We start from the raw sequence: 22,819 nt of genomic DNA on the forward strand, positions 1-22,819 counted from the left end.
TGCTATTAACCCAAATCCCTAGTGAGTTGACATTTCAATTAACAATTTAAAAGATGGTCTTTGAAATTTAAACATTAATTCTAAAATTCATACTTTCCACATTTTAGCACAGCTAAAAAAGCAGGATGCAGCTTAGATGAAACCATTGTTGCCATTGGCAGGTGACCATCCTGATGAGTGGTCACTGCATGCACATGATCACACTTGGCTCACACTTGGTCTCAACTGTTCGTAGTACTGTCTACTTCAGTTGAGGGAAGTGCAATCTTGGTGGTACAGTGCTGAGTTTAAACTGTTTGATTAAACTATTCAAAAAGATTACACTGTAGTTGCACAATGAAACAAAAGTAATGGTGTAAACAGATAAGTAACAAAATAGAGCAGCAGTGTAGAGAAAGGCCAGGATGAGGAAGGGGCGCGGGGATAGGAAACTGTAAAGGAAAAAAAGAACAGAAGAAAACTTTCAGAATTATAATTCTAAGCCTTCAGTATGCTAATGAATTACACATAGATCCCAGAGATGTTCATTGTTCTTATCAACAACAAACTCAAAAATAATTTTTTTCATTACTGAGCATGGTTCACTTCAGAATTATTATATATCTGCAAGAAGAAAAATCAGTTTTACTCATGATCTATACCAGAATGTTTTACATTTCATTCTTCCTTATGAAGACCCAAACACAAAGCAGCACAAAATCACTAGGAAGCCAATCGTACAAAAAAACACAATCCTAACAAACTTACAAAATTATAACTGATAGGCACTTAGGTCAATTTTTTAAAATAATGTAAATTAATCTTTTTCCACTTTACTTTTTCTCAATTTGAAACCCACCCATGTTGACCCAGCATAGGAAAAAAGTACAAAGCCCTCACATCTGCATTTAACAAATATTGCAAAACTACAGCACTTTAAATTGCTGCTGAAGAGGATAATGGCCTCGCTCATGGTACAGCCACTATAAAAATCTGAACTTTCTCCTTTTCTGTGGTCATTCTGTAATTCATTATTAAGGATTTTTTTAAAAAAATCAATGAATCTGGATACAGTGCCAACCATAATAATAGTAAATGACATTTATAAAGAAATTTTTAGTTTACAAAACACTTCTAGGGGCACTATCTACTTTATTTACCAGTTTCAAATCGATATTGTCTTTTAAAAACAAGGGGAAAAGTAAACTTCACTTAACCAAGAATAGCATTTTGACATTCCCTAAGAGTCAAGCATGGAGTGACTTATATCAAAAGAGCGTTACCAACAAATTAATGACATGCAAACAGCACCACCATCTTTCAAGGGTCTATTTTCCAAAAATTCATTTGAAAGACAGATGTACTTGAAATACATTATTTCCTAAAGAAAACACTAACCAGGCTCTCAAGATGGCCCACAAATGACTTTTTTACTCCCACAATTAAGTTAAATTATATTTCATGTTATGCTAACCTGGGTTGTGGGACAGGTGGCCAGGTTACCAAGCTTCCACTTCCTCTGTCCACTTCTTTATTATTAATATTCTCCAAGCCTCTACTTCCTGTGCCCACTTAAATATTAATTTTATTCAGGCTTCTCTGTGTAACATCACCAGGACCCAAGGATGGCACTATTGGCCCACTTACAGTGGCAGCTTCCAATCAGTTCTTTCAGCACAGATCTGACTAGCTTCTGACTCACAGATTAAAAGTTACCAAACATGTCTACACACAACTGGAATTCAACAGGTTCATTTTATCTTTCTTTCTAAAAACCTGCCCCACCATGAACTACCACTAATTCCCTCTACCTAATGAATACAATTTGCCTAAAAACCCATGCCCGGAATTTGGAAGTCATCCTATACTCCTTCCTATTGTACACCTTCTATTGCACAGTATGTCCAACTGGGCACTGAGTCTCATCATTTCTACCTTTCTCAAGTCCACCCCTCACCATGCTGTAGTCCCCACTGTCATTGCCTCAACTCAGACTCTGATCCCTTATCTAGTATCCCTCATTCAAATCAATAAACAAACCAGATATGGTTTGAGAGATATGACCATTTCTCTCTGCTTAAAATGTCAATAGTCTCCCATTGTTTGCAGCTGCATCACCCAACTGCTGCTAAGTAAGAGTCCTTCCAAAATAAAATTTTGAAAAAGGCATCCCCAGCTCCTATAAATTGAAGAAAAATACTGGATTAAACCAAGTTACGCAGTCCTTTCACTTGCAAGACTTTAAAAAGTCAAACCTTGTAATGCGGCAGTCCCCAGTCTTTTTGGCACCAGGGACCAGTTTCCAGGAAGGGGGGGTGGGGAGGGGCAGACACAGGAGGCAGAACTCCGAGCTCAGGTGACCTTTGCTGGATCACCCAGTGTGGATGGGGAGGGGAGCAACAGGAGACAGGAGGCCAAGGTTAGGTGAGCTTCGCTTGCCTCTGGGTTCCTAACAGGCTGGGGATTGGGGATCCCTGTCACTATAGACAGTACTATGTATTTTCCTACCAAAGGACATTGAGGTGCAAGTGAGGCCCAAGTTGGGCTCCAAGGACAAAGTTGCAACAAATCGGAAGACATGTAAAATCCTTCAGACTCTGGCCGTGCCTGGGTATCAACACCATCTGCCTGCCATTCATCAGTGGTTATCACTCACCTCTCACAAACCTTACATTCTGTCTATAATATGTAACTCCCCAAAGAACCTACTGTTTCCTGACTCCATTCCCTCTAGCAAGGATGCCCTTCCCTAACTCAGTTGCTGAAGGGCTCCTACCCATCCTTCCAGACCCTGGTCAAGAATCCTCTCTACACTTTGAATGTCCCTTCTACCTCCAGCAGAGGACTTTTCCCACATTTGTCCCTTCTCCGTATGTGGCAGAGCACTTGTCCCACAATATTGGAAATATAGACTAAAAGTTCTAAAGGTTGGAAATCAGGCCAGTACTCAAGCAATGTAGCTGAATGAATAAGACAGGGCAAGACAGGCAGTAAAATCCTTCCTTTCTCAGAGCAAAATTCCACAACCAAGTACATTTGTCTTTGGCATGCCCCCACATCTCACCCCTATGCCCGCTCCTAGCTGTCCCAATACCCTCTTCCCAGGGCCCCTGGTGACCTCATATAACCCTATACAATCACCACCACTGCACTAGGTTCATCACTATCGACTACTTCCTCTTCCTCTCAATCAAGAGTCATTCTGTTCAGAAGTTAAAACACAAATGAGTTATAGTTTCTTAAAGCTATCTAAATCTCTAACAAAATACAAAATAGCATGGAGGAGATGAGGGGAGTGGTAGGTACTGCAGTTCCACTCTTTCACTTCATCGACCCCTGCACAGCAGCAGCAGTAAGCACTCCTGGCAGAAACAGATGGAACTGGTGCTACGGCGATCCGGCGGGTCACCCGTTCTTCTTGAATTGGAAAGCTTTTTGTTGTAGACACCATTTATAGTCAATCTTTCATTATTAAAGTTTCATCAATATGTTCACCAATGAACTTAAAACAGTGCCTTGATGGGAATGTAGACTGGTGCAGCCACTATGGAAAGCAGTATGGAGATAACGCCAAAAATTAAAAATAGATCTGCCTTTCAACCCAGCTATCCCACTTCTGGGAATTTATCCAAAGGAACCCAAAACACTAATTCGAAAGAACATGACACCCCTATGTTCACTGCAGCATTATTTGCAATTGCCAAGAAGATATGGAAGCAGCCCAAGTGTTTATCAGTACATAAGTGGATAAAACAACTATGGGACATTTACGTAATGGAATACTACCCAGCTATAAAAAAGAAGAAAATTTTACCCTTTGCAAAAATATGGATGGACCCAAAGAACATTATGCTAAGTGAAATAGGCCAGTCAGGGAAAGACAAATACCATACTATTTCACTCATATGTGGAATCTAATGAACTAACAAGGAAAATGGGGACAGACTCATAGATGGAGGGCTGGATAACAGCTTGGGGTGGGGCAGGGAGATTAGGGAATGGAAGGATTGAACAAAAAGGAAAAAGGACTCATGGACTTGGACAACAAGTGTGGAGATTGCAGGAGGGAGTAGGAAAAAAGGGGCTAAATGATAATGGAAAAATATAATAAAGATTAAACAAAGATAAATTAAAAATACAACAAAGATTAAATAAATACAATAAAGATTAAATAAAAGATTAAGTGCTGGAGATGACATAGACAAAATTTCTAACCTCAAGGAGCTAATGGATGAGTCAGGCAAGTAAGCAAACATGTATCAAACAAAATGGTTGTGTGCTACAGTACCAGAGGTATCATGGCAGCAGGGAGAGGAACAGGGGAGGGAGAGGAGGGGAGAGGACAGAGAAGACTTCAGATAACTATCCCCTGATCTAAGACCTGAAGGGTGTGAGGTTCACCAAACAAAGCAGCAGTCAAAAAAGGGGAAATACCTGGCTGGTGTGGCTCAGTGGATTGAGCGCTGGCCTGCGAACCAAAGGGTTAGCCAGTTTGATTCCCAGTCAGGGCACATACCTGGGCTGTGGGCCAGGTCCCCAGTAGGGGATATGTGAGCGGCAACCACACACTGATGTTTCTACAAATTACTTAAACTGTCTTGGCCTCTAGGGAAAGTCTGGAAATGGAGCTGGGGGGGGGGGGGGGGGGGCAGAATCAGATTATGAGGGCCTTATTTGATATGATAAATAAATAGATTAACTTGTATTCAATGAAGTTTCAGAACTTTTCCAACTGAAAGAGACCCAAGGCCAGGCCAAGCAGCCACATTCCAAAGAATGCAATGTTTAAGTGATGTTCTCTAGACTAGTGTGATGCAGCAGTATGGTTTCTAGGATCAGAGGACTTACTCATCAGCCCCGTACACCCAGTGTCTTAGCCCTGTGCTTGGCATATACAGGAACTAAAGAAGTATTTAACAGTTAGAGGTGCCAACACAATCCCAAAGGCATAACCAAGAGACCCTAGCCAAACATCCTTCCTCACTACCTATAACACAACTCTTACAATTACAATAATTGGTAATTGCCACCAGTTTTAACAGAACATGAGGGCCATTCACAATAGGCTGTGCCAGGGAGACAAGAAAGGACTAAGGGAAAAGAACACACTAAGATGCTTTTGAACTGACTAAATGAAGCAGTTTATTCTACTCTTCTTACCAAAAACTGAACAGAAAACAACCATGGGTTAGCTCAAAATTATTCATCAACTGACTCTAAGGCAGTGGTGATAACTATAAAAAGCATATTTTCATGTCAAAGAGAACCACAAAATAAAATTTTAAGTAAGAATTTGCTAGGTTATTCTAGTCTTTCAAATAATTAACTGTCCCAGACAACAGTAGGCTACTTATCTGTAGTACTTTACATTTTACTTAGTAAACTAAATTATATTTTTATATTTGGCATGTAAATAAGGATTCCACCTCTAATGCTTGGGAAAATAAGCAAAATGAATTTTTAAAGAGAAACTTTATGAAATCATGGACAAAAATTATAAATGAGCTTAAAAAAACTGATGGCTTAAAAAGCTAAAGTATAATCTAAAGATGAATTTAAAATATTTGGTCTATGAAAAACCAGTAACACATTTAAAGAAATCAAAGGCCACAGAATTAAAATAAATTTCAAGTCTTCTTAAAAAAAAAAAAAGATGCAGACATTTCACTAATCAGTATTTTTCAATGAAAATAAGGCACATAAAATGCTACTGAATACAAAGAATTAAACATGATTTTGAGTTTTATAATGTGGCCAAGGAGAAAGACAATGGGTAACGGTAACACAGAGGAGGGGGGCGGAGGGGAGCAGGCAGGAGACTACTGCACACAACCCAAAGACACCCAGAGAAAGACAAAAATACGCATAAAATGTACACTGCAGGTACATAAGATTAACAGCTTGAGTTTTTTAGGATGTTGTTACCAAAGATGCAAAGCCATGGTATTTTTGCTATGGAAAAACTGAATGTAACACCATGTCATTATTGTCTGCTGCTCTACCAAAATAATAATAATAATAATAATAATCCTCTATAACGTGCCCCCCATTCTCTCCTCCTCCCTCCCTTTCTCTCTCACACACGCACACAAACTTGTTTTAACTATGTTAAATATGACTAACAAATAAATAGTAAATGACCATTTACTGAGCCGTCTTATCCTCACAATACTCAGGTAAGTTCTACTACCTCCATTCAACACATGAAAAAACTAAAAACTGTTAAGTAACTGGACCCAAACTGCAAAGCTAGTTAAGTAATGATGGCTGGAATTCAAAATGACTTGTCGGTGGCTCTGAAGCCTATATTTTAACCAACACGCTATGCCCTCTCCCAGGGCATCTTCAGCTATCATAATGTCTTTTTAAAGACTGCTGTTTTCTTACTGTGCTACCCCAAGAACATTTAGGTTCAAACACTTTAAATTCCATGGAAAACATTAATTTCTACAGTTCTTTTAAAACAATGAAGATTTTGCTAGCAGTAAGGAAGACAGCTCTTAAAAAACACCAGAAGTAGCTGAGTACCAACCCAGAATTAAACAAAATACCAATATTTCCCCAATATTCCCAATTTTATTAATAAATTCGCCTTTTAATTATGCTAGGTATTTTGTGTGGTATAACTCTGGGGAAATAGTGGATTTTCATAAATACCTAATTTCTTTCTCCATTATTCACAGTGTGGAGTTAAATCATATATTCATTTAATTACACCCATTCAACTCTCTGCGCTGCAGGAAAAAAGAAAGCAAGAGAGAAAAATACTTTGAATAATGGCAGCATGATGTCTGCCTTTCATCGTTGCACCCAAGTTAAGTGTGCAGTGGAGATTATGAACCAGCTGCTGCTCAGCCAACCTGAAGACCCAGTTGCTTGTCAGACATTATCCCACACAGCTGGTGATGAGCCAGCTCACCAAGAAAGTAACCTGTTCCCAAAGCTGGAGGAAAACCAGGCTGTTAGAATCGAAAAATAATGCATCAGTTAACCATTTTTCAAACTGGTGCCTTCCCCTAAAGGGCTTTTCCAAAGGTAATTTTGACAACATTTTTACCTTAAATGAGAATTTAGGTCAAAAGCCCCCACATAAAAGGTGATTTGACTTTACTCAGCCCGTTAGATTAGAAAGAATTAGGAATCAAATCACTTCTCATTTATATCAAAGTTAATAACATATTTTTCAACCTATTCACAAAATTAGAAAAATAGAACAGGGATATATAAGTGGGAGCTATTCCATAGCTTACTTTAAAGTAAACTAAAAATGTAACAAAAGTTTGTCAAGTAATCAAAAGCAACCCTTAAAAGTTGGTTCTCAGTAGGAAAAAAAATACATACACAATGAGTTTTGAGACATGTCATTACTAGAGCACAAAATAAAGGCAAGGGTGAAAAGAATACCCAACTAAGATAAAGCTTCTAACCCCAGTTACTTCAGTAGCATCACTTACCTCTCCAGATATCAGTTTCCTTTTCTGTAAAAAGAAGGGCCTAGTCTATGATCTATCTATGACCATTCAGCACTATTACTTTCCAATCTCATACCTCTTCATTTCAATGCTCAACTCACAAATTCCTTTGTGAAAAAAATAAGAAAAACTAAATAAAGTAAGAATCGACTAGCTTATCATTGAGGTAGAACTGTCTTTCATATAAAGCAACAGTGAGAAATATTTCTATTTAAAATTTCTGAGAAAGATTCTACAGACATCAGGAAGTTCTACATCATGTAGTCAAGAAATTGTACTTTAGACAGTTAACACACTTTTCCCAGAAATTTAATTCCTTACCTACTAGTATCTGAGTGTCAACAGATCATTTAAAAGCCAGATCCATAGGGAATAAGTGCAAGAGTCAACAAATGAGAAATTCTGATTAAGAGAAATTAGAAATTGAAATGAGAAATTTTGATTTCATAACCCAATTCATCACATCTTACATACATAAACAGACTTCAAACATAGGGTACTTCTTCCTGCATTCTCAGTCCACACTAGTATTAGTGGCCTTTGGTGACAGGAAGATGCAAGAGATGCATTTTCACCTGTACCTTGAAAGGAACATGCTCCAGAGGAGCTGTTTCCACAGGTCTAATATGGCCTCTAACACCTAAGTCCTTTTTAAAAAATTTGGCAGTCTTAAAAGTATGCTATTTGAGTTAATGTTTTACCACCTCATTTGAAGCAAGCGCCTCAATATGAGCCTTTGGGTCAAAGATGTTACTAGCTCTGGTGTCCGGATAGTTCTCTCTGGAGAAGTGTTCTATGGAAACTTCACCAATCCCCATCCTCACCTTCCCTCATTCTCAGACATTTGATTATCTGAACAGCTCTCCCTTTCCTTCATTCCATTTTTCCCCTTCTTTCTGATTACTATATAATCACTTTTAACTCCCTATTATAACAGGGACCATTTTTTCCAATTATCATTTTACATGATATCTCCCATTACATTTATTTTTACTCTTACCAACACAAACGTTTTTAATGCATAACTTGTATAATTACTAATTACCATTAACTTCAGGACACTCTATCTTATCAATACCACCTGTTTTTCTCTAGATTAAATATGTCAAGGACCTTTTACTTTTTTACCTAAGTGTCAAAATATATGACCCAATTCTGATTCTTTCTTATTTCTTTACTCTCAAAATATGAAGATCAACAAAATACAAGTAAGACTCTAACAATTATTTCCTTGGTTTTTGCATGTTTTCTGGACTAGTCACATGAATTGATCAGGACATGGTTTTGGTAACTACAGATTTACTCTCTCCATAGGCCAGTTAAGTTTCATTTCACACAGACAAACTATGTTCCAAAAGCAAAGACTAAATCCTGTCAGCTCTCTCTCGGATCCAGATTTAACAAGAAGCTCTATGGCACATTCAGAATACATTCCGCTGTGGGAACAAACATTCTGATGATGTCTCAGGTAGCTGTCAGATACTACATCTCTTCTTTTAGCTTACCACTGTGAATTGTTTTAAGAGTTTTAAAGAGTGTTGTCTTTAAGAAGTGATAAGCTGCCAAGATTTTAGAAATCACAACCACCTGTTGTCATTTCCAGCATCAAGTTATTTCCACCATTACCCAGACTAGTGGAAAAAAATACAGAATAAAGACGAAGTTTCACAGGATGCCCCTATATCACTGATGATAGCCCATCTCCCAGGACTGCTACTAACCTTAGGAATAAAGTATACTGACATTTTAAAACCTTTTATTCACAGTGGTTACAAAACCACCACACTATACAAGCACAGCCTGATTCAGTAAATGGAATGAAGAGTGAAAGAAACTACTTATTATGTGACAGGAAGAGTGTTCCTTTCTTTACATATATCCTCAACTAATCCTCAAAACTCTCTAATATTCTTTGTTAACTAAAAAAGGGGAAGAAAAACGGAGAAGTTAAGCAACTTACAGTATAAGGGACTTTGAAGAAGGCCAGAATCCTAGCTCTGTTACTGCAGCGATTGTCAACTGGTGTGCTGCAAGAGGCATACTGGTATGCCACAAGAATTTTTAAAACACGCAATACTGGACTATTTAGTCCAGGGCACTGACCTCTCTTCCCTTAGATTGTCAAATTTAAAATATGAAAACAGCCAACACAACAGCTGTCCAGTGTGAATAAATCCAAGTGATACCTGTTGTTTTTGTCGCATTGGCAAAAAATGTTTTTTGGTGTGCTGCAGAATTTCAGTGACTACTGTGTGTACCATTTACTTACCATATGTGACCAGAGATGTCTATTTGTAGGTTTACCAAATTAACTGTGTGTGTCTCTGGACAACTTAAAATCTCTGAACCTCAGTTCCCTTATCTGTAAAATGGGGTTTAAGTGAGACACTTCATATCAAGTGTTTAATTCAAAGCCTAGTACACAATAAGCTTGCTCAATAACTAGCACTGGTCAAAGTCAAACAGCTATGTAAGAAAGTCAGAAATCAAACTCAGGTCTGATTCCCAAGTCCATGTTTTTTCTACTACAATATGCTATAGTTACCAACACACTTATTACCCAGGAAGGAATCCATTCAGGAAACATGACACAGATGGGAAACTGGTATTACCTAAGTGAGGTAACTGTTAAGAACTAAATCAACAGAGGTATTTTAACTAATATCTAATAAGCAATACCAAGTACAAAACTCATCAGATGACACTATTTAAACATTCAAGCTTATAGAACTTTGCTCTAACTACTATAAAATTATTTTCCTATGTAGAAATGTATACCATTTATCTCAAACCAACTGTACATTAAAATTTTAATTACCAGAGGCTTCCCCAAATAAAACTTCCTGGTTGGCCTGGACAAAGAAATCAGCCCTCCTACCACACAATTTAAACGCTGCTTCAAATTCAAGACTCTCAACTTTATTTTCAAAATAAACTGCTACTTAATATTGTTATTTATGTATAACCGTACTACCAATAAATTGAGACAACCAAACTGTGTCATCACTTTTCCTACCCAATCCCTTGACCCAAAACAAATTTTCAAAACGTTCAAAAATCTCACTTAAAGATGTAACATGGATACTGCAAAACTGAGGAAAGTAGCAAAAGCAAATTTCCCTAACAATTACTAGGCTTAGTATTTCAAACAACTTCCAGGAACTAATTTGCTTTTAAAAGGGGTTGCTAAACCAGAATGGGATACCCACAAACATTTATTTTAGCAACTGTAGCCTACTCAGCAAGGCAACAAGCCTCCTGAGAAAAGAATGCCACTTACATTCCAGTGAAACAAAATTAACACATGTGCCTCGGTAAAAAGACTGAGTTCTAACCCAAAGGTAGAACATTTTAACTATGTAATCACCCTTCCAAAGACAGTCAAATCAGAACACCCTCACTTGAGCGACAACGCTTTCAGAAGACAGTGTTCATTTTGCAGTAATCATTAACGTTCCTGCATTTTAAAATTCTAACTTCTGACTCATAGATATAAAATACTTATTATAATACATGAATGCTCTACTCGTTTAGCTCAGAATCATGTAGGCAACACTGGTTTCTGTTTCTAGGTTTACAACTCCATACCCATTCATTTTGCGCTAATATAACCACTAAATATAGCTCGAAGACACTGATGATTAAAAGCAGTTAATTATGTGAGTGATTCATACCTCCTATGTCCAGACACCAAGATCCAAAGATGTTGCTGTCAGATCTATGGATAGAGGAAACGATAAACACCTGTCACAAAAGCTTTACCAACTGGGAAGCCCCTGCCAAGTCTCATCCGATTCACTGGTCACCCCCGCCCAAAAGAAAAGAGATTGAGAACCTAACTTTGTGAAGGGAATAAAGGCCATAAAGAGAGTAGCCACCTTCGTATTGGAGGAAAGGGCCCTGGTTTTCTAGTCCTCACTCTGAGAGTCAAAGCGAGAGGCCCTAGGCAGGCAAAGTCATTTTTCCTCTCTGGGCCTCACTTAGTTTATCTGTAAAATGCGGTGATTGCCAAGGAGCTCTTCCACTCCGCGGCTAAGGGCGTTAAAGATTCCTTCCGTCAGCACCCACAGAAACCCATCGAGCGCCCTGCCAATACCCCACCTCCCACCACACGATCTCCTGGACTTTTTAAAAGGGCTGGGGCGCCGTCCCACTCCCAAGCCCCAACACACCGTCGCCCTCCCGCCGAGCAGCGCGTCCAAGCCAGGCCTGCTCGCCAACAACGTGGATCCGTCCTTCCCACCTCACCTGTCCCAGACATTCCGCGGTCTTATAGATCTCCTCCCGACTGGACACACACCTTCGCTGTGAAGCGATGCCCAATTCCGGTGGAGAAGGCCGGTCGCAACGCGCCCGGTACCCACCGCCCCGACAATGCCATTCGCCTCCTCCAATCTTCCCCATCACCACCACCCACCCGCTCCACGCGCCGCTCGCCTGCTCAGAGAAGGCCCAGGCTACTCACCCTCCGCCGCCGCCGCCGTCTCCTTGGCGGCTTCCTGGCCGGAGCAGCCCAGGGGCCACCCGGGGCCGGGGCCGCGGGCCGCCGCCGCCGCCGCCGCCTGGCCTCAGCCCAGCCCCATCGCCCGCGGCCGGCGCCGGCGGCCGCGGGTCGCTCGGGCTCGAGGCGCCGGCGCCGCCGCCGCCGCCGCGCACTGCGGCTCTGGGTGAAGGGAGACAAGCGCCGGGCGAGGCCCGGGCCGAGCCGGGCTCAGGGGCGTCAGCGCTCTCTTCCTCCGCGCACCGGCGACGGCGTGCAGCCGAGGCAAAGCGAGAACAAGGGAGGGCGGCGAGGGGCGGTGGACAGGGGAGGGGGGCGGTCTGCACTTGGAAACGGCCTCTCACCGCCAGCGACGTAGCGATACCCCCCTCCCCTCCGCTGTGGCGACCGAAGCACGCTACAGGGAGAACCTGAGGGCGGGGGAGCGCGCACTGCTAGCTCGGGACTCCCGCGCCGGATGTGAGGTCACGTGATAGCCTCAACCCCGCGCCGAGGGCGGAGGGGCGCCGCGGGGACGATGGGAGGGGTGGGACCAACGGAGGTGGGAGGAGCGATGGGGACTGGCCCCCGCCCACTCTCACCTCTTTGGGGGCCCCCCAACCCTTCGAGGAAAAGAAAGCGTAGGGGAGGGAACTCCGAAACAGCTGGGTGTTGGAGGAGGTTACTAACAGAGGATGGCTTTTTGCGGGGCGGGAGAAGGTGGAATTAATTTGCCACCTGGCCGTGCAAAGACAACATCATAGTTCAAATGCTCGTTTTATGAACAGGGAAATTGAGGCCCAGTGAGAGGCCTAGACTTGACGTGGCCGAAGTCGGGGTCACGGAGGAAGTTTGTGCTCGAGTGATGGAGGGAAAACCAGATCCAGGTCTCTTTCATTCCTTAATAGCACCCCTGCCCTCCAGAAACAAACAGAAAATTACTATCATTAGCATCGGACAAGCGGTTCGGCTCGCCCTGCTTCCCTTGGGCGGAGGGCTGGGAAGCAGCATACCGAGTGAAATCTCCCATGCACCCACTAAACCGTCTCCGGCGGGAAGGAATTCCTTCCAACTGCGCTGGGTGCATATTAAATACTTTCCTCCGCAGATTTATCTCCGGGCAGGGCCCCGGCCGGATATACAAATCACGAGTTTGGTTTTGCGGTGTTCCTTCTGCGACGCTAGCGCGTGCTCAGCCACCTGCTGCCTGGGGTTCCGGCCATGTTTCTGCTCTGAATCTATCTTGCCCGCGCCTTGAGGCCGGTCCATCTGTGTTATTGTTATTCCACCTGGCCGTCAGCAGAATTCATAGCTGCTTGAGCATGAGAAAGGGAAAGGACTCACTGGGTGGCCCTGGTCCACCCACCTGGGACACTTCTCCAGAGACAAGGAGCATTTTGGCTCTGGTTCATACATAAAACCTAGCGACACTTCTGAGGTCTGGCACCCCTGGTCTGCAACACATGGTGACACCTTATCTGAGGCAGCACACTGCCCCCAGAGTCCAGTAGCACCGATGTCACCTCAAGGGGAGCCAGGAAAAGGCTGCTCTTGCCCCCTAGATTGTGTAGATCTGGACGGTGTTCGTGCACACGGCATGGTGGTATGGACTGCGCCCTAGACTGGAATGGATCCACACCTCTTTTCCCAACACCTGGACACAGTCTCACCGTTTGTTTCAAATCTCACAGGTGTTCAAACGATCAAATAAGATAAAGGGTGTTGAAGTGTTGGGCAAACTGTAAGAAGTCTACGTTTTGGGTTGAGCCCCGAAAGCCCCATCTTCCACCTCTCCCAGCTCCTTGGCTCCTGGCTATTTCCCCTCAGCCTTTATTTATTTATTTTTAATTTTTATTTATTGATTTGAGAGAGAGAAACATCAATTTGTTCTTCCACTTATTTATGCATTTATTGGTTGAACCCACAACTTTGGCATATGAAAGGATGCTCTAACCAACTGAGTTATGCGTCCAGGGCCTCCCCTCAGCCTTTAAACAAGCTCAAATCTCTCAAGTCCTAAAAACAAAACTATCAAGCCAACCTTCCCCTCAAAGTGCCCTCTCCACTTAGCTCCCAAGTGTTTCTTTCTCTCCCTCTCATGCATACCTCTTAACCAATGGTCAAACTTGGCTGTGTCCACTTCCTCATTTCTCAGTACTTAGCAAACTGGCCTCCCAGTTCTCTCACTTCAATAAGTAAGGCCTCATCCTCCTTTGGTAGCATTCTTAAGTGATACCAATTGTGAATCTGCACCTTAAATTCAGGACTCCACTTTATGCCCACAGCTCTTCTCACTCCACTCTCAGGGGATCACCTCCACCCTCATGGTTTCAACTACCAAATCAGCAATCTCTGGCTCAGACCCCATCCACAAAAGTTAGACCCAAATACCCAACTGCCCGCCAGGCACTTCTATCTAGATATAACAAGGGCACCCCAAACTCAGCATGTCTAAAACTGAACTCATCCTCTACCTCCATAGTTGTTCCTCCCTCAGCTATTGGCATCATAGTGTGTTGGCACCACCATCTACAGTCATCAGAATTAGAAAGCTGGGGAAGAAGTGAGTCATTCTTGATTCAGGCCTTTGCCTTACATGATCAACCAGTCCTATCCATTCCACCTCCTTAATAAGCCTCAAATTCCAACCTCCATGCCCACTGGCATGAATTCCAGCTATCTTTTGCACCCTAAACTGTTGCAGCAGCCTCCTAACAGTCTCCTTCAAACAAATTCATTCTCTACTGAGCCTCTGAATGAACTGTCTAAAATGCACTCATATTTAAAATCCAGCAGAGGTTCTCCTGGCTCCTGGCTGCATGTGTACTTCCAAAGTATCCAGCAGCAACCTGTCAGGATTCTAAAGGGCCATGAAGTCTGGAGAGCCCCAGACTTCAAGAGGTGGTAAAAATCCCCAGAGTAGGGTAGCAAGCAGTAAGGCAAGGGAAAACAATAGGAAGAAAAAGAATGATTGAATATTTTCAAAAATTCCCTCCTACAGATGTTTTGGGTGTGGAAAGAAGAAAAATTGAACACAGGAGGAGATGCTGAGTCACTGGGAAAGGCTTGAGCTTGTTTATAGGCTGCTGGAAAAGATTGAGCTAGAAAAGGAGGAGAAGCCAGAAGCCAGAAGCCAGAAAAGGAGAGACAGAGAGTGGAGTAAGTCCTGAGAAGTTCTGGAAGGCTTATTGATTCTCTGCACATGATGGTTCTGGGCCAAGCTGCTAATCCTGCTTCCCTTCTCTCCTTTAATCCTACTCATTCTTTAACACCCAACCCAGGATCACAACCCTCCCAGTTAATACAAAACAAAGAGGTAACAGCCTTCCCACTAAACTCTAACTCTACTTTCTACAAAGACTATTTCGAACATCCTCCATCCTCAAAATTCCCATCCTTGTGTCACTTCCTCTCTCACCATCAACTTACCTCCTACTACACTGGGGGGAAAAATTGCCTACCATCAAAAGGGAACACCCACAAGTGTGCATAATCACCCACACCTGCATCCAGTGTTTTTCCCTCACTTCGGTTTTTGCAGAGGGACAATGCCTCCACCTGAGACAGCACTAACCCTTTGCAAGTACCTCCCATAGGTCATTGCTGTTACCAAGGCCAGTGGACACTTTTCAGGTCTTATCTTTCTAGCCCTCTAGCAGCATTTAGTTCCCATTCTTGAAACACTTTTCTGTTAGTTTGATAATGCTCTTTTGGAATTCTTTCTCCTCCTCTGTCCTCTAAATGGTGCTGTTATTCCCCAGGGCTCAATCCAGGGTCCACTTCTGTCTCTACACCAGTTTTATTGTTTTGTTTTTTAAATTTTCATCTATAAATCTTACAAGACTTGTGGGTTGGCTTCAGGGGCTCTATAAATTCCTTAAGCTTGAATGCAAATACTTTTTAAAACATTTTATTAATTTACTCTCAGAGAGAGAGTAAAGGTGGGAGAAAGAGAGGGAAAGAAACCTCTATGTGAGAGAGAAACATGATTAGTTGCCTCTCACACACACCCCAGCCAAGATCGAACCCACAACCCAGATACATGGCCTGACTGGGAATCGAACCAGTGACATTTCACCTTGAAGTTTGACACCCAGCCAAATGAGTCATACCAGTCAGGGCTTGAATGCAACTACTTTGAAAGAAAGAAATAGAGCTTTCATCAGCTTTCCAAAGTGTCTGGGACCCACAACAAAAAGAATAAGAGCACAGATTCACATGCACTGCCCCAGCTGACCTCATCCACCATGGCTGTAGCTAATGTCTACGTGAATGTTAATAACTCTCCACCATATACCCACAGCCCAGGTCTCCAAATCATCTTCTTTCACAGGCTTCTCAATCTTTGCCAAACACACTGTCACCCAACTAATTGCTATAGCAACTAGGCAACTGGGTGTCAGTCTTTCCAACCCACTACTAAATCCACTTTAAATCCTTCCACATCTCTCCATTTCTACTGCAAGTAACATAAGCAAAGCTCCCTCCATTTCTCACCTAGAACTATTGCCTTAACCCCTAGCAGAGGACCTAACATATGATGGTACTCCATAATAAACATGCCAAATCTCTGAATAAAAAGTTATCATTGGTTTGCACAGCTACTATGTCAGACTAGCAATGGAATGGTTATGATTCCTATCTTATAGAGATGAAAAATGAAGTTCACAACTTCACAAGAGGAAGTGACTTGTCTAACTGTCCTTTTGACTGACTCCAGCCCTCTTTTGTATTTCCTCTGCTGCTTCCATGAAAGGTTAGAGGACATGTATTTAGATTAGGAAAATTTCATCTTAAGAAAAGCTTAAAAAAGAAAAAACCCCACAGCACTGTCTTTCCCAGAAAAAGTGGCCATTAAAATTATTTTAAAGATTTTATTTATTTCTTTTTAGAGAGAGGGGAAGGGAAGAAGAAAGAGAAGGAGAGAAACATCAATGTGTAGTTGCCTCTCACATGCCCCCTATACTGGGGACCTGGCCCACAGCTCAGGTATGTGCCCTGACTGGGAATTGAACCAGCGACCCTTTGGTTCGCAGGCCAGCACTCAATCCACTGAGCCACACCAGGCAGGGCTAAAATTATTCTGTCATGATGTTTGCCTAACAAGCTCTCACTTTCTCTTAGCTCCTTCTAAACTATTCTCTCCCTGTCTAGCTTGAACACATGGCACTCTCTCTCTGTCTCTCTCTCTCTGTCTCTTTGTCTCTCTCTCTCTCTCTTCCTCTCTCCCTGATAGAACTGAAACAGGGAGCAAAGTTATGAGTCATATGTCTTGAAATCAGAGTCCTGAGGCACCACTGATTTCTAATGGCACCACCATTAGTTTGTTGCTAAGCAATGTAATTTTTTTTTCTTTTCTTTTTCTGTCTCTTCAACAAAGCAGTAGCTGGGGGCACAGCATTCTTCTCAGGCTGGGGTATCCTAGGCTATGGTGCATCACTAAATATTGTTTACCAATCTGTCACTTAGGACATAAGGCCCCTCCTGGAGGAGTGTTCACTGTTGGCATATAGCCAGTCATGTGCCAGTAAACTGGTTCTCCAAGACAAAAAAAGCTGTGATTTATAGCATATGCCAATTTCATGGTGTAAATACTCCCACTGTAGCCAATTTCAAGCTTGCTACAGTTTAAATTGCTCACAAAATTCCTGAAAATTTAGCAATCTATTCTCATGAGCTGACACAATCTGGTTCAAACACATTGCTGCTTGTAGTAACTGCTCATGTGGATGAGGAGAGGAGAAATGTAAGTAGCCCTTTAACTGATGGTTTTAGGGGCAAGGCTGGACTCATAGGCTGTTACAGGGAATTTTCCAGTGTTTAGATGTAATGGTTTCACCTCTGATGAGCAAAGAACAATTGTGCTAGAGAAGGGAAAATGAGGTTCAAGGCTTATCCTTCTTAGAGTAATGTATATATTTTTTTGAACCTCAGTTTTAGTGGGAATTATATAACCTCACAAAATGGTTAATTATCTAACAAACACTTATATAGCACTTATCTGCTAGAAACTGTTTAAAACTTTACAAATTTACTTATTTAATCTTTATAACATCACTGTGGGGTAAGTTCTATTGTCAACTTAGAGTTGGAAAGACCAAAGCGCAGAGAGGGTAACAAAGTTCTCTAAAGTCACTAAGGTGGTTGACAAGTAATAGAGCCAGGCTTTGAGCCAGGTTGCAAAACCCATGCTTTTGGCCTCTAGGGCCCCAAGTCAAAACCAGTCACCTATTTTTTATTTTATTTTATTTATTTATTTTTTAGGGAGAGGAGAAGGGAAATAGAAAGAGAGGGAGAGAAACATCAGTGTGTGGTTGCCCCTTACATGCCCCCAGTAGAGGACCTGGACCACAGCCAAGGCATGTACCCTGACTGGGAATCGAACCAGCAACTCTTTGGTTCACAGGCTGGCATTCAATCCACTAAGCTACACTAGCCAGGGCCAGTCACCTATTTTTAAATAGTTTTATTGGAAAACAGCCATGTTCATTCATTTACATATTGCCATGGCTACTTTTGTGCTACAATGGTAGTTGAGTAGTTTGAATAGAGATCATTTGACTTGCAAAGCTCAAAATATTTAGTAGCTGGCCCTTTACTGAAAAAGTTGGCTGACCCCTGCTCTATGGTGTCTTGCCTGTTTGTATGGGGTGAGACAATAGTTATTATTAGGAGCCTAGTAGTCCCCACATGCAAACTGGCTCTGAACTTGCATTTTGGGCCAATAATATAAGTGAAAAATAATGTTAAGATTGTAACTGTAACCTAACATTTGTACTACAACAACTGTGTCAGTGAAATAGCACTGAGGTATAAACTTTAGTTACAAATGATCCATGAAAACATATATTAATAGAAACATATATCTGACTTTATGGGATCCCAATATCTGAGGGTTGGAATTCATTCACAGATTGTTCATCCCAACCCCAGCACTCCACTTGGGGATATTGTATGGGGTTTCTGAAATTACTGCTATAAATCCCTATGATCATCCCTTGAGTCCTGCAAGACGATTCCCCTATATAGACATGGGCTTTTCTTGTTTTGCTTTGTTTTGTTTTGTTTTGTTGTTGTTGCGCAGCAGAACCAAAGTACCTCTTCCATGGGGCCCAGGTAGCAGGTTCACATCTCCAACCTGTCATTCAGCTCCACCCAGCCAGCTCCACCATGTGGCTATCTCAGATACCAAGCAGAGAAGCTCTTCAAAGCCTATCGTTCACTGGCCTTGTGCGCAGTCGTTAAAAACTTTCCCTGACCTTTGCAGCTACTTCCTCTGAGCCTCTCAGGGACTACTAGTCTCTTGTGACCTATTTTCAGATCTGGCAGTTCTGGCTTCCAGAGCAACAAACACAGCTGCAGGTGGCCGAATATTTCCTTTACACTCTGGCAGCAAAAAAGATCGTTCTCAGTGACATGCCTGTAGGTCTGACAGGCTCCTGATTGCCTCACTTGGCCAATAAGTTTTCATTGCACTATGAACCACAGGTCAATATCTCAAGATCACCAGAAGGCTGTTGGTTATCTTCTGTTTGCTAAAGATAGTGGCTTCCTTATAGTAGTAAAGAAAAAGAACCCATTTGCTCTTCTTGTTGGTTTTTTTTTCTTTTCTCAAAGCCAAATGCCTCGTCAGAATTGATAAATTAAGGCGATGCTGATTGAGCTCTCATGTAGAAATCTCACTGCCAAAGAATTTATTTCATAAACATTTCAAAAGTGAGTTGATCCAAAACATACCTCTATCATGAGGTTACCTGTAATGTAACCCAGTCTAGGAAGCAGAGTCCAAACAGTGTGAGGTTTACAGATTCCCAACAGCTGCAGGCCAAAAGTGAAAAAGAACAAGTTTTCAAGAGGAAGACCACCAGAAACATCTCACTATCCCCATGTTGTTCTTTGTCTCTAAACTCCTTAAAAACACTTAAGTAGCTCACTTAAGTTGCTCACCAGCAAAGACATCCAAAGTGAAACCTCTTAGGCCTTTACTAAAAGTTCCCTTTATCATCCTTTAAGCTTATGTGCTTTATAGGATATCTTTAAATAAATGTATAAGGTTAGCTTATTTAACTTCCGGCAAGATGGAGGAATAGGTGGACGCACCGTACCTCCTCGCACAACCAAGATTAGAACAACAATAATTTACAGACAGAATAACACCCAGAACTGACAAAGGATTTATCTGAATGGAAGTCAGACAGCCAAGAAGTTGAAGTAGACCTGTACATCCAGACTGGTAGGAGAAGACGAACCGGGTGGGTGCGGGGCTGGCACGGGTCGGCAGTGCGCGGAGGTCGGGGAAAATTTGGTGCGAAATCGGCGCGACAGCCATTTGGGGTGCAAGAACGCAGCGGTGGTCCCTGAGTACCTAAGCTGCGGCTGGCGGACCCAGTGAGGCGGCAATTGTGGACCAGGGCAGAGCTCACAGCCCAGGATCCCAGAGAAGGGTCTGAGCCCAGGAGAATGGAACTACCGCCATTGTTCCCTCCCGTCCCCGCTCCCGCCCCCGCCCCCACATATAACGTCACAATCTAGCGACTGGGTTGACCAGCCCTGGTGAACACCTAAGGCTCCGCCCCCCACCGTAACAAGAGCGACCAGACCGAGAAAAAATAAAAGGAGTGACAGGGAAAGATATGTTTCCAACAGAACAGATCAGTCCCCCAGGACTCATCCTTTTGAGCGACCAAGAAATAGCCAATCTATCAGATGCGCAGTTCAAAACACTGGTGATCAGAAAGCTCATGGAATTGATTGATTTTGGGCGCAATTTTGATGAAAGGATGCAGGTTACCATAAAAGAGATGCAGGAAGATATGCGGAGGAGAGCCAATAGTGAAAGGAAGGAATCTGAGTTTCAAAACAATACAGTGGAGCAGAAGGAAGATAGAATCAACCAAGCAGGAAAGCATGATGAAATAAGAATTCAAAAAATCGAGGAAAAGCTTAAGAGCATCCAGGACACCTTTAAACGTTCCAATATCCGAATTATAGGGGTGCCAGAATGGGAAGGGGAAAAGCAACAAATTGAGCACGTATTTGAACAAATAATAAAGGAGAACTTCCCCAATCTGGCAAAGGGAACAGTCTTCCAAGAAATCCAAGAAGCTTAGAGAGCCCCAAAGAAGTCGGACCCAAGAAGAAACACACCAAGGCTAATTACATTAGCCAAGGTAAAAACGAAGGGGAGAATCCTAGAAGCAGCAAGAGATAAGGGGACAGTAACCTACAAAGGAGTTCCCATCAGACTGTCAGCTGACTTCTCCAAAGAGACCTTACAGGCAAGAAGGGGCTGGAAAGAAATATTCCAAGTCATGAAAGACAAGGACCTACATCCCAGATTGCTCTATCCAGCAAAGCTCTCATTTAGAATGGAAGGGAAGATAAAGTGCTTCCCAGATAAGGTCAAGTTAAAGGAGTTCATCATCACCAAGCCCTTATTTTATGAAATGCTAAAGGGACTTATCTAAGAAAAGAAGATAAAGAAAAGACATGTATAGTAAAAGGACAGCAAACTCACAATTATTAACAACCACACCTAAAGCAAAACCAAAAGAAACTAAGTAAACAACTAGAATAGGAACAGAACCACAGAAATGGAGGGCACATGGAGGGTTAGCAGCAGGGGGGTGGGAGGAGGAGAGAGGGGGAAAAGGTATAGAGAATAAGTAGCATAGAATGTAGGTTGAAAATACATAGGGGGAGGGCAAGAATTGTACGGGAAATGTAGAAGCTAAAGAACTCATAAGTATGACACATGGACATGAACTAAAAGGGGGAAACGAGGGTGGGGGAGGCGGTACAGGGTGGAGGGGAGAGAAGGGGGGAAATGGGACAACTGTAATAGCATAATCAATAAAATATATTAAAAAAAAAAACTTCTCACAAAGAAAAGCCCAGGACCAGATGACTTCTACAAACATTTAAAGAAGTATACCAACTCTTCACAAACTCTTCCAAAAAAAATAAAATAGGAGAGAACACTCCCCAAGTCATTCTATGAAACTAATTGTAACCTGATAACCAAAACAAAGACACTGCAAGAAAACTATAAACCACTATCCCTTATAAATCTACACACAAACATTCTTAACAAACTACTAGCAAACCAAGTCCAGTTACATATAAAAAGGATTTTTCACCCTGACCAAGTGGGATTTATCTTGGGAACGCAAAGGTTGATTTTAAATATCATATTCAGTAAATATATTATATCATGTTAATAAAATGAAAGACAAAAAACCATCTTAAAAGATGTAGAAAAAGTATTTGATAAAAGTCAATATCCTTTCATGATAAAAACATTCATGCCAAAGTTCTTAGCAGCATTATTCATAATAACCAAAAAAGTGGAAACCACCCAAATATCTAACATCTGATAAATGAATAAAAAATATGTAGTATATCCATACAATAAAATATTATTTAGCAATAAAAAAATGAAACACTGGTACGTGTTACAACATAGATGAACCTTAAAAACATACTAAGTAAAACAAGTCAGTCACTAAAGGCCACATCATGTATAATTTCACTGATATGAGATGTCCAGGATAGGAAAATCCATAGAGACAGAAAGTAAGACTGGAGGTGGGGCATGGAGGAGCCGATGAAGATAAGTGATTGTTAATGAGTAGGGTTTTCTTTTAGGTCATGAAAATATCCTGAAATTGGATAGTGGTAATGGTTGTACAACTCTGTGAATACTCTATGAACCACTTTCTTGTATCCTTTAAAAGGTGCCTATTTTGCCCTGACCAGCGTGGCTCAGTTGGTTGAGTGCCATCACTGCAAAGTGAAAGGTTTCAGGTTTGATTCCCGGTCAGGGCACATGCCTGGGTTTCGGGCTGATCTCTGGTTGGGCCGTGTGTGAGAGGCAACTGATTGATAT

The 22,819-nt window shown here is 41.9% G+C and overlaps 1 protein-coding gene across 5 annotated transcripts in view; it reads right to left on the reverse strand.

The window, feature by feature from the left end:
- Nucleotides 1-12,045, reverse strand: part of ATP13A3 (ATPase 13A3) — an 86,921-nt gene extending 74,876 nt beyond the window's left edge. For 4 of the 5 annotated variants that reach the window (XM_036017860.1, XM_028505159.2, XM_036017858.1 and 1 more), the window contains exons 1-2: nucleotides 11,917-12,045; nucleotides 11,126-11,169 (exon numbers count right to left, since the gene is read on the reverse strand). The gene's annotated coding sequence lies outside the window, so the exon portion shown is untranslated. Of the gene's footprint in view, nucleotides 1-11,125; nucleotides 11,170-11,699; nucleotides 11,823-11,916 lie in introns of those variants that run through there. The other variant, XM_036017857.1, reaches the window with a different exon arrangement.
- Nucleotides 12,046-22,819: the final 10,774 nt, after the last annotated feature.

The sequence above is a fragment of the Phyllostomus discolor genome, chromosome 2 (genome assembly GCF_004126475.2).
Source record: "Phyllostomus discolor isolate MPI-MPIP mPhyDis1 chromosome 2, mPhyDis1.pri.v3, whole genome shotgun sequence".
NCBI lineage: Eukaryota > Metazoa > Chordata > Mammalia > Chiroptera > Phyllostomidae > Phyllostomus > Phyllostomus discolor.